This window comes from Gossypium hirsutum, chromosome A13 (assembly GCF_007990345.1).
Source record: "Gossypium hirsutum isolate 1008001.06 chromosome A13, Gossypium_hirsutum_v2.1, whole genome shotgun sequence".
NCBI lineage: Eukaryota > Viridiplantae > Streptophyta > Magnoliopsida > Malvales > Malvaceae > Gossypium > Gossypium hirsutum.
Window position 1 is genome coordinate 90,371,276 of NC_053436.1, and position 12,722 is coordinate 90,383,997.

At 36.1% G+C, this 12,722-nt stretch overlaps 1 non-coding gene across 1 annotated transcript; it reads left to right on the plus strand.

Annotated features, from left to right (window-relative positions):
- Positions 1–1,196: 1,196 nt before the first annotated feature.
- Positions 1,197–1,302, plus strand: LOC121213219 (small nucleolar RNA R71). Its single transcript, XR_005908595.1, has one exon. It is a non-coding gene; the product is annotated as a small nucleolar RNA R71 (small nucleolar RNA).
- Positions 1,303–12,722: the final 11,420 nt, after the last annotated feature.

Here is a 12,722-nt window from a genome sequence, read left to right on the forward strand (position 1 = left end):
ATGTTAATACTAGCCCCTAAATCAACCAATGCATTATTAACATCTAAACTACCAATTAAGCAAGGAATCGTAAAACTCCCTGGATCTTTTAGTTTGTTGGGTAGTTTATTCTGTAGAATAACTGAGCAAACTGCGTTTAGCTCCACATGCGACGCCTCATCCAACTTCTACTTATTTGCTAAAAGCTCCTTTAAAAATTTCATTGCATTTGGCATCTATGATAGAGCTTCAATAAACGGTAAGTTAATATGTAATTTTTTAAGAGTTTAAGGAATTTACCAAATTGTTCATCTGAGCAGTCTTTCCTTGTCGCGTTGGGGTATGGCATACGAGGTTTATATTTGACATTCACTGATTTGTTTTTATTATGACCTACCTCACCTTGACCTCTGCTCACCATAGTTTCTTGCCTCTGTTCTGGCTCAGGCTCAACGAATCCTTCTTCATCTTGAACATTAATCGCGTTGAGCTGTTCCCTTGGGTTGGGTTCAGTATTACTTGGCAAGCTACCTTGTGGTCATTCGAAGATTAGTTTGGAAAGTTGGCCTATCTGAGTTTTGAGCCTTTGGATCGACGCTTGTTGATTTTTAAGCGCTGTCTCAGTATTCTGGAAATGGGTTTTTGACACCGAGATAAATTTAGACAGCATCTCTTCAAGGTTTGGTCTCTTTTCCTGTTGATAGGGTGGATGTTGAAAACATGGAGGATGTTGTGGTCTTTGATTTCCTTGACCGCCCCACGAGAAATTGGGATGGTTCCTCCAACCTGTATTATAAGTGTTACTATATGGGTTATTTTGGGATCTAGAGTTATAGTTACCCATATATTGGACTTGTTCCTCCTTGATGCTAGGGTTGAAAGGCTGATACTCTGTGCATGCTCCTCCTCTATTTGTCTCGCACCTCATTACTGGATGTACCTGAGTAGAACCAAGTAAACTATCAATCTTTTTATTTAGAAGTTCTACCTGGTTTGAAAGCATAGTAACTGAATCGACGTTATAAACGCTTGCTGTTTTAGTTGGCTTAGTCCTCATGACTTGCCACTGATGGTTATTCAGTGACATCTCTTCAATAAATTCGTAAGCATTTTCAGGTGTTTTATTATTGATGGTTCCTCCAGCAGCTGCGTCAACCATTTGTCGAGTCGAAGGATTCAGACCATTATGGAATGTCTGAACTTGTAGCCAAAGCGGTAACCCATGGTGAGGGCACCTTCTCAGTAAGTCCTTGTATCTCTCCCATGCATCGTAAAGAGTTTCTAAGTCCATCTGCACAAACAAAGAGATATCATTATGTAATTTGGCCGTTTTAGCCAGCGGAAAATATTCTAATAGAATTTTTTTGGTTATTTGCTCCCAAGTAGTGATTGACCCTCGTGGTAACGAGTTCAACCACTGTTTAGCTTTGTTCCTCAATGAAAAAGGGAATAATCGAAGACGAATGGCATCGTTAGAAACGCCATTAATTTTAAATGTATCGTAGAATTCCAGGAAATTTCCCAAATGAGTGTTTGGATCCTCATCCTACAAACCATTAAACTAAACAAATTGCTGTATCATTTGAATAGTGTTAGGTTTTAGTTCAAAATTATTCGCAGCAATAGCAGACCTAACTATACTTGACTCAGTTCCTATTAAAGTAGGTTTAGCATAATCATACATAGTACGAGGAGCAGGATTCTGATTTGCTAGTTCAGCGGGTATCGCAAGAGGTAGCTGATTGGCTTGATTTTCAGCCATTTCCTCGGTCAGGGTTTGAGTATCATCCTCTTGCTCGTTCTCTGTGTATCTTAAACTTCGCCTTATGTCTCTTTGGTTTCTGCGAATCGTGCGATCGATTTCTTCGTCAAAATGTAGTGGTCCTAATGGGTTTCTTCTAGTCATAAACTATAAGAACCTGCCAAGAGAAAGAAAAGGTAAATTAATAAATAATAAAAATTAAATTAAATTAAATTGCAAGAAAACTAAATGGCTAAAGTAATAAAATTTGAGCGTTCCTAGTATCTTAGTTCCCCGGCAACAGCGCCAAAAACTTGATACGTGATTTTCTTGTGACAGGTTTTAAATATTTATAAAGAATCATTCTTGAAACTAACTATTATCACGATGTAGGCAAGTGTACCTATCGAACAGTAGTATAGTTTTAGCAAGACCGGATTGTCGAACCCAAAGGAACTAAAACTACTAGTAATGACTATCTTTTTATTATCTAGCCAAGAATAAAGGGGTTTTTGTTTTAACTAACTAATTATCTAAACTAAGAATTCACAGAAAATAGAATTAGGGGATTACTTTTTGGAAAACGATTGAATTAAGACAATACTTAAGGAAAAATTCACCTAGACTTCATTTGTTATTCTGACTCCGAATAGGACGATTTATTCATTTAACTTGTTCCGTAGAGATCCCTAAGTTATGTTATTATCCCTATTCAAGACTAATAACATTTAATCCCTAGATTAATAGTTGAGACTTTTCTCTAATTAACACCCTAGGGTTGCATTAACTCGATCTATGGATCCCCTTATTAGGTTTCACCCTAATCTGGCAAAATCTTGTCACCCTATCTCTAGGCGCGCAATCAACTCCGCTTAATTATGACAAATGCACTCTTAGACAGGGTCTATTCCTCCTCTGAATAAGAGCTTATCTTGAATCAGTATCCTGGGATATCAAAATAAGAATTAAGAACACATAATTAAGAACAAGTTAGATATTTATCGTACAATTCAGAAAATAATAACAAGATTCGTCTTAGGTTTTATTCCCCTTAGGTATTTAGGGGATTTAGTTCATAACTTAAAAGGAAAACATCTTAGAAGAGTAATGAATAGAAAACATAAAAAAAACCCAAAACCCCTGAAGGGAAATTGAGGGGAGATCTTCAGTCTTGATGATAAATCTGACTTCTAAGATGGATCAATCGACTTTCTTCGAGTAGTTCCTTCCTTCTCTCTGTGCCTCCTCTTTTCTTCTTCCTCTAGGGTGTATTTATAGGCTTTGGAATGCCTAAGAACCCTCGAAATTAGCATTTTCTGAATTGGACTCAACTTGGGCTTGGCAGGGACACGCCCGTGTGACACGCCCGTGTGCGATTGCTTCAGGCTGTGCTTGAACCTGTTAGAATGGCACAGGCATGTGTTCTACCCGTGTGAGTCGTGCTTCGATTCTGCCAAATTGACATGGCTCTGTGGTCTGCCAGTGTGAGGAAGTCTAAGCCGTGTTAATTTCGTACTTTGGCCCATTTTCTCTGTTTTTGGACCGTTTCTCGTTCCTTTCGTTCTCCTATGCTTTCCTAAGTATAAAACACGAAATTAAGGCATTAGGAGCATCGAATTCACCAATTCTAAGGAAAAATCTTCCATAAAATGTGTTAAGCATGGGGTAAAAATATGTATAAATTACGGTTTATCACTTTTAGTACCCCATCTGCGAATACCTCGTGTGCTCATATCTAATAGAATTATCTGTATTAAGATTTTTATGAATTAGATACAATTCAATAATTATTAGCAGATGTTTTATGTAAGCAGTTTAAGTAGTTTAGAGTGATTTTCATAATTCGCAGTCTTAGTATAAACTAACTAAAGTGTTTTCAGACTAGTCTATATTAATGTTTTCAGTGTAAACTATCAGTAGTTTCTATTCAGTTTTATCAGAGTATAGAAAACTTATAGGATTGGTGCCAGAGAGTTGGTGTACCACATACTTAGTGAAAAATATTTCAAACCATTTTAAAATCATTTCTTTAAAACCAAGTTTTTTTTAAACCCCAATCTACAGCCGAGTTTTGTAACCTGGCTTTGATACCTCTAAATGTAACACCCCAAACTTGGCCTAGACGTTATGGCCGAATCTGGTGATGTCACATGGAATGAAATTCGAAAACTAGTTTGTCGAGTCAAAAACCGTTCCAGTTAATTAGCCTTTATTTTAATGTCGAAGTAAAAACACATGTTTTTCGAAATGTCTAAATTCATATATTTTTAGCGGAAGCTTTGAGAACACTTATTTTAGAAAAAAAACCCGTTTGATCATAGGGAAAACCGTGTTTTATCTTGCCTTGCAGTAATAGATAGTAAAACAATTTGAGAAACTAAAAATTTAAAGCCAGATAGTCTAAAGTCCATAAATTACATCAAACTCCAAATAAGTAATAAAATATGAAAGTCTGCAAAAAACAGTCTAAAATTTACGTGTCGCCACTGTCGAGTCCTCCGCTGCGCTAACCCCTCAGGTCTGGGGACTACTTGTTCAGATGAAACAGAAACGGGTGAGTTTTCGCAAACTCAGTATGTAATTCCTATAGAAAACATGCATACAGAAACACGTCAGAATACAATCGTTTACAGTCTGGGCCCAAGCCCATTACAAAATCAATTTGGCCTTAGCCCATTCAGATACAATCTCAGAATTATATTAAGGCCTTGGCCTATACCAAACAGAGAATGCAGTTACAGTAAATCAGAATCCTACCCACCAGCCTCTACACACCATCTCCGTCCAGCCCTACACACCATGTTGTACTGAAATGCGACACATGATTAGAAATTTGCAACTGAGCTGCCAGATAACAGGCTTAAGAGCCTTTCAGGTATTTCCTCTAAACATCATCAACCTACCCCAATGCTATGTAACATACCATAAATGACATGCAAATATTCTAATAACAAAACATACATTCAGTTCAGTACAGATATCAGGCTCAGTCAGACACCATACAATCAGATCACATAATTAGAGGTCTAGGTAAAGCTTACCGACACTACAGTAGGTCCACAATCGACTTGGGCAACCCGTGCAACCTTACAAGATATTTCAGAAAATTGGGCTTACACGCCTATGTGGACTACCCATGTGGGCCCATACGTCAGTGTGGCCCACACGACCCAAACTGGTATTGGCTGTGTGGATCACACAGTTTGGCCCATAATTCCCTACGTCCATGTGGCTTACACGGCCCAATTGGTCGAGCTTGTGTGTCAAACACAACTTCATCTGGCCATCACACAGACGTGTCGCGCATGCATGACCTGACACATCGGTCATACGACCGTGTCCCCTCACACGGCCTACAACATGGGCGACCACACGCTTGTGTGGCATTGACAGTTTACTTTTTCGGCTTTCGTCGAATCTTATTTTCTACGTCTTCGAGTACACACCTGGTGTTGATTCTCTGTGAAAGGTAACCCGAGCCTTCAAGAACCTATAGTTGACCAATATAACACTTAATTAATCATTTGATTTGTCATTTAAACAAAAACCCCCAAACGAAAAACTCGAGAGACTAATCCAATAACAATTCAAAAAACTCACCGCGACGGAAACGATAACAGCCGTCTCGACCCACTGAAATATCCGTTTACAACCTTCGAACAACACCTAAATGAGAGTAACACGAATCGTCATGTTAATCGCTTAATCAAAATACGACAGAACTAAGATGAAGCACCACTTATCGAACCAACATGATAAAACGCTGCACCAAAAAGAAAGGTTTTTCACTTAGCAAGGTAAACGATAAAGAAAAGAGTGAGGGAGAGGTGAAAATTCAGCGGTAAAATGGGTAAACAAATGTCAGAACGATGGAAGAAATTTTGGGGAAGAGAGAATAGAAATTTTGGATGAACCGATATTTGCAAAAAGATTTTGATAGAATCCCAAAATTCCTTAATTATCTCACCACTACTCCCACTAACCTCCAACTACTCAGAAACCCAATTTTATACAACTCTAGTCAAAATTTGGAGCAAAAACATCATCCATACTCACATAGGGATTCGAGCACAGGACCACCAGCATATTAAGACTCCACTTAACCACCAGACCAGTATGCCCATTCTGTCAATTATTTACCATCTTTTATTTAAAAGCCTAACAACCAAAGATTAGGCTACATTCATAAAATACCAAAATTTCCCATGTCAAGGCTGGAACTTGGGACCTCTCACACACACTCAGAACACTTAACCACTGAAGCAGATACACAGTTGTGTGTAACACATACACAAAAACAAAAATTAAATTTTTGGGGAATCACATCTTGGGTCAAACTAGAAAAATATAGAGCAATGTCTGGAGTCAGTAAAGTCATATCTCGAGACATGCCTACCATGTTTCACGATTTATAGTTTAAAAGTTTGAGGTCTCAAACTAGTAGAACCATGTCTCGCGATCTTGACCCCTGTGTCTCATGCTTTAAACTAATTTTTCACTAATTTAAATTTGATGTTTTATGTATCGAGACAAGGTTTCCATGTTTCCATGTCTTGAGACTTAGCACCTTATGTGTCGAGACAATCAAACCATGTCTTGAAACATAAAGCAGGAAATACAAGTTTTTGTTCTTAAGGTCATGTCTCGAGCCACTCACCTAGAATTGTAGAAATTAAGGAACCCAAGTCGTGCAATAGGACCTCTAAAAGCACTTAAACACACACAACATGCAACCAAACCAATTCAATCATATTTTGCATTTTAACAAATGTGAAAGTATTCAAAGATTCCCAAATTATCCATACCACGAAAAACATGCCGAAACCACATAAAATGTACTCAAGATAGGGAATTCACTAAGAGATCTAGGACATTCCCCAAAACTAGTTCAAAAGAAAGAAATTACAAATGATCAATAGATGTAGCTGAGACTCAAGAGCTTGAATGTCGTGAATACTTGAACCATTACTTGTAACATAACACCCTTTGCCCGATATGATCTTTAGGTCTGAGCTACAAAATGCTACATTTTATGTCTTATACTACAGTCAGTTAAGCAACATTTAATCATTAACATGTAATTATGTATCAATTACCTTCAACTTATGTTATACAATCATTCTTGGGTCTTATACTAGCTTACGAAAGGTCTTTTGTTAACCTGAGCATGAAATAAAACCAAATTGTAAAGTTTTAAAATTTCTGGGTAGATGTCACAACTTCAGAATTTTCACACTGTGATGTTACCAACACAATAAGTCACGTTGCCACTTCAAGCATATCAACGTTGCAACATCACTTATTGTCAACTGACGTTCCTATGTAGGAAGTTCATCATCGAGATGTGGTCCCTATTGTTTGGTCAAAATCTCATTTGGTACCTATTTCAAGCTTCTAAATCAATATTTTAATACATACATGATGGCTTTCACCATGAAATCAACCATAAACCATGCTAAAACTTAGCAAATCAAGTACATGAATATAAAAGAAAAATCAATCTTTAATATGGTACAAATCACATGAATATCAACTAAGCTTATTCAAAACATACACTCAATTAGTTACACCAAACTACTTCTTTTAAGTTCCAATTTATTTCTACCTATACCCTTTTTGAACTAGGAACATATATGTCCATAAATTTAACTAAACCATACATAGTTAACTTGTACATCAATCTTACATCCAATTATACAATTCCAATTCATTTAGCAACTTCAAAATCATTTATAACATTTAACATCTCATTTTTGTAAGTTCAAAATCATTCATATACTAGCATTAAACAATTTCTATCTCCCATCCTAAAAATCGGGTTAGAAGAAATTAGGTTAGTAAAACCTAAAATGTCACATTTTGATTTTTGAGTTAAGATTGTGAAATTATGACAAGTAAATTGATCTGTTTTAGTGGATAAGTGTTCTAGATATGTGCTTAAGGTCTTGTGTTCAAATCTCTTCCCTTAAATTTTTAGTAATTTTGTTGAAACCCCTATCTTTAATCATCTGCCATAAATATTATTTTTGCTCAATTGATATTAAGAATGAGCCTACTAGTTTAGTGGAAATGTGTTAGCTTACCCTTAGGTCTTATGTCTGAATCTTGTTATGTGTAAATGTGAATTTTTTTTCTTTAAATTTTTAACAATCTAATATGGTTAAGGAGAAGACTTAGTTGGGTTAGTGGGGGGTTTTATTTTATTTTTTAAAATTATCCCAAAAGTATCTCTAAAATCCTCTCTTCACAACCATCGCTATCACTATCACATTCCCTTTCTCTCTCTCATTTTTCTCTGCTGAAACTTTGTTTTCTAGTTTTGGGGGTTTTCTCTTTTTTCATGTTTTTCTTTATCTTCCTTCTTGCTTTTTTTCTTTCATTTTTCTTATTATAGTTTATTTTCGTTCTCCACTTTTTGGTTTATTCTTCCATCATTCGTACAATTCTTGCAGAGTATCATTGGAATCGAGCATAAGTAAATCCGATATAAGTATTGTTAATTTTTAGGGTAATGATTTTAGTTCTGGGTATTTAGTTTTCCTTTTGATGCGTTACAAATTTTGTTAATTTTTAGTTTTGGTTTTTTTGATAGGAGAAGAACGTGAGGTGTTCAACGTTCTTCCAATGAATTTGGTATTTTAGGCTGCTATTTCTGTCAAGGGCAAGCGACTAATGTCTTAATGTAGAGTATGATACGTTTTATGAAGAATTGTTGATAGCGGATGATGCCAATTTAATGGTTTATTTTGCGTGAGTGTTAATGCTAAATGGTGAGTTTTCATTGACGTTTTAGGTACCAAAAACCTCGTGGGGGTGTTGTTGTCAAAATTGTCTTCAAGTATGTGATTTTAGCCCGAAAACGCATTTGAACTCAAAAAAAAACTCAAAAATAGAGGATGTTTTCAAAACTATTCTGTGTCACATGACCATATGACTGACTGTATGTCAGGCCGTGTGCACTACACAAGTGTGTGGTCGACCATATGCTAGGCCGTGTGGAGCACACGAGCATGTGCAACGAACGGGGAAGTTTGGTAGGCTGTGTAGGCCACACGAGCTTGTGTGATTACATAAGTAGATTAGGTAGGCCGTATGGGCCACATGGTGCTACTTTATTAGGTCGTGTAAGCCACACGGCCGTGTGAGCCCATTTTGTAATATCCCGAATTAGGGCCTAAATGGAATAGTGGTTTCGTGACCACAAATCCGAGATAGAAATAACTATTTTATAATTATTTTGATGTTTATGATATGATTGCATGATTGTGTTAAAATTTCGTGATGAAATCCTATGCCTAAAGTGCTTAAATTGAAATTAGAGACTAAATCGAATAATTTGCAAAACTTGAATTCTAAGAGTTTTTAGTATGAAATTGCTTTGGAATATTAATGAGGAGGTATTAAATAGTAATTTGACCAATTTCTAAGTCTATGGACAAAAATTGGACATGGATGGAATTTTTTTTGAAAGTTTAGTAGGAAGGGCATTTCGGTCATTTAGTTATTAAAATGAATTAAAAACAAAATTAAAAGCCAATTTTTGTCCATCTTCTTCATTAGGCCGAAATTTCAAGGGTTCTCCATATCTAGGGTTTGTTTCAAGCTTCCAAGCTCCATAGTAAGTGATTCCAAGCCCCGTTTTTAATGTTCTTTACGTTTTTGGAATCCTGGTAGCTCGATTAAGCTTATGCTAGCAATAATTCAACCTAGGGTTCATATTTGGAAAACTAACCATATGTGAAATTTGTGTATTTTGATGTTTTATGATAGAATATGAGGTTTTAAATTATGTTAGACAACCTGTACTACTCGGTTTTAAGTGAAAACGAGTAAAAGGGCTTAATCAGTAAAAATACCTAATAGTCATAAGTGCATGTTAGAGTGCGAATTTGATGTTGCTATAGAAGGGAAAAATGATCAGCATGTCATAAAACATAAGAATAAGTTAGAGTGCGAATTTGATGTTGCTATAGAAGGGAAAAATGATCAGCATGTCACAAAACATAAGAATAAGGGATGAAGTTTAATTCCCGAGCCTAAGGGCAAAAGTGTAATTATCAAAAGTTTAGGGGCAACAATTTAATTTTGCCAAAGTTCGTATTAAAGAATGTTTTGATGAATGTATGTATTAAATAAGATTAATTTGGCAATATAGATCAAGAGAAACGAGATTCAAGTTGCGATCGAGGGAAAAATAAAGTTTACGAAGAATAGGCTCGATTGCTAATATTTTGTATCGAGGTAAGTTCATGTGTAAATGTAGTAACATAATTTTCATTTTAAGCAATTTAATGTTGTTTATATGATATGATGCTTATTATTATCATGAAATGTTATGTTTTGTGGTTATTGTTGAATAATATGTAATTATGTGAATTACTTGATAAGTATGAACTATCACCAAAGTATCGATTTCGATATTCCGTGGGAGACGGCAAAGATGTGTAATCGAGGAAAAAGCCCATTTGAACCTTGGGAATAGATTAGAATACAAGTGACATGTCACTAGGATATTTGAGTTTCGAACTCGTTGAGTTGAGTCCGAGTTCGTGAGACGTAACTAGGCATCCGAACTTGTTGAGTTGAGTTCGAGTTCACTTATGGATGCGAACGCCCGAGCTCATTGAGTTGAGTCCGAGTTCACTTATGGGCGGGTTACATGGTATCTTGGCTACATAATTTTCGCAAGCTATTGAGTTTGTCTAGCTGCGGGTATGGCATTTACGTTCATGAAATCCGTGTATTCGAATTATATTCCGATGTGTTCAACAGGTGAATCTTAAGTGAATGAGAAGAATGCCTAAAACGAAGGTGATATATTGGTAAGTGTGGTGAATGAGAAAATTTGACAGGTATGTGCTTAAATCCTCGGGTTGAGAACTTGGTATGATGAAATCGTTGAAGGATATTAAATGCAAACGAAACACGAATGTCTTGATGTTGTTTATGCAAATGATGTTTTATGTGGAATTGCATGATTATGTTACTTGCTATTTGCATGTAAACTTACTAAGCATTTATGCTTACCCCCTCCTTTTTATTCATTGTAGTTGTTGACAAGCCGGCTTGAGAATTAGGATAGGTCAAAGACTCGTTCACATTATCCGAAGGCCCAAATTGGTAAAATGGCTTGTGTATTTTGAATGTGGCATGTATGGCAAAATACTCACTTTGTGTAAATGATTTTATGACACGGTTATGGTTTGGTAAGAAAAGGGTTTGTGAATGATTAGCCATTGAAATGGCCAATCTAAATCATATTTGATGCCGTGTATGTTTAAAATGCTATTTAGTCCATGGAAATCTATAGTAAAGTGAAATTTGTTATAAAATAGAATAATGTTGTAGCAATGATGTGAATTTGAAAAATCACTAAAAATATTAGAAATTGACTTAAATGATGAATAAGTTAAGGAATCTAAGCTTAATGAGTCTATTTTCATATGGATTGAACAAAACAGGTATATGAATTATATTTTATGAGATATTTGAATTTTTGTGAAATAGGGCCAGAGTGATTTCTAGATCCCCTATTTTGACTTTAACAAATCACCATAAATTGTAAAAAAATAATTAGAAGTCATTATTTATATTTAAAGATTCCTTATTGAGTCTAGTTTTAAGAGAAATAAACGGTATAGTCATTAAAAGTTTTTACAGAGAGAAATCTGATTTGTAATACACAGAGGTCAGAGAAGTCGAACCCTGAAATAGGGGAGACTTTAACTAATAAAATGTACTAATTGGCTTGACAAAAAATTCTAGGAAAAAATTAGCAGATAGATATATGAGTTTAGTTTCAGGAAAAATTTACAGAATTGGATTTCAGGTTTTGTAACTCAGGATATGAATTTTTAAGCGACTATAACGTAGATTGCCAGCTTGTCTGGAAGTTTTAAAAAAGAAATTGTTTGAGCTGTATAAGTAATGAATTAAGTCTGTTAACACCTCGTATTCGACTCCAGTGACGGTATCGGGTATGGGGCATTACATTTGGTGGTATCAGAGCAGGTTTAGTCGGTTCTCGGACTAATGTGTTGTATGTACGGGTTTTGCTATACAAGCCATATATATATTGTGATAGTGTGACGACTTCTGAACTTTTAAATGATTTTTTTATAGTAAATGGATCTCGATCCAGTTGCGGCTGATTATGTAGAGAGTAATGCACCAGCTCCGGCTGAAGGGGCGGTGCCAACTGAAAATCCACCTCCTACTGTTGGTCAAGTAGGAGGAGAAAGGGCTCAGGAAGCCTTTCTCCAGATTATGAATGCCTGGTATACTGAGTTCGTTCGTACGAACCCGAATGCACAACCTCCCCCACCTCCCCCGATTCCTCAACCTGTACCCCCGATGTCTCAAGGCGTAGATCTGATGAAATTTCACAGAACTCCAGCTGACAGAATCTGTAAGCAAGGGGCCGAAGAATTCAGGGCAAATACTAATGATGATGCCTAGAAAGCAAAGTTTTGGCTTGAGAATTCTATTCGGGTATTTGATGAATTGTCTTGTACACTTAAGGAATGCTTGAAATGTGCTATATCATTGTTGAGGGATTCAGCTTATCATTGGTGGAAGACATTGACTTCAGTAGTACCGAAAGAGAAAGTAACTTGGGAGTTCTTTCAAGAAGAATTTCGAAAGAAATACATCAGTGAAAGATTTTTTGATCAAAAGCGTAAAGAGTTTCTTGAATTGAAGCAGGGAAACATGACAGTTACTAAATACAAAAGGGAGTTCGTCAAGTTGAGTAAGTATGCTAGAGAATATATTCCTACAGAGGCTAAAATGTGCAGACGATTTGAAGACGGACTCAATGAAGGCATCAAAGTATTTTTTGGGATTCTTGAATTGGAAGAAATGGTAGTACTGGTTGATCGAGCTTGCAAGGCTGAAGAACTACTTAAAGAGAAGAAAAAAGTAGAGGCTGAGACTAGAAATTGGAAAAAAAGACCGACGAGCAGTTCATTCTCACAGCAATCTAGAAAATCTAGAAATATGA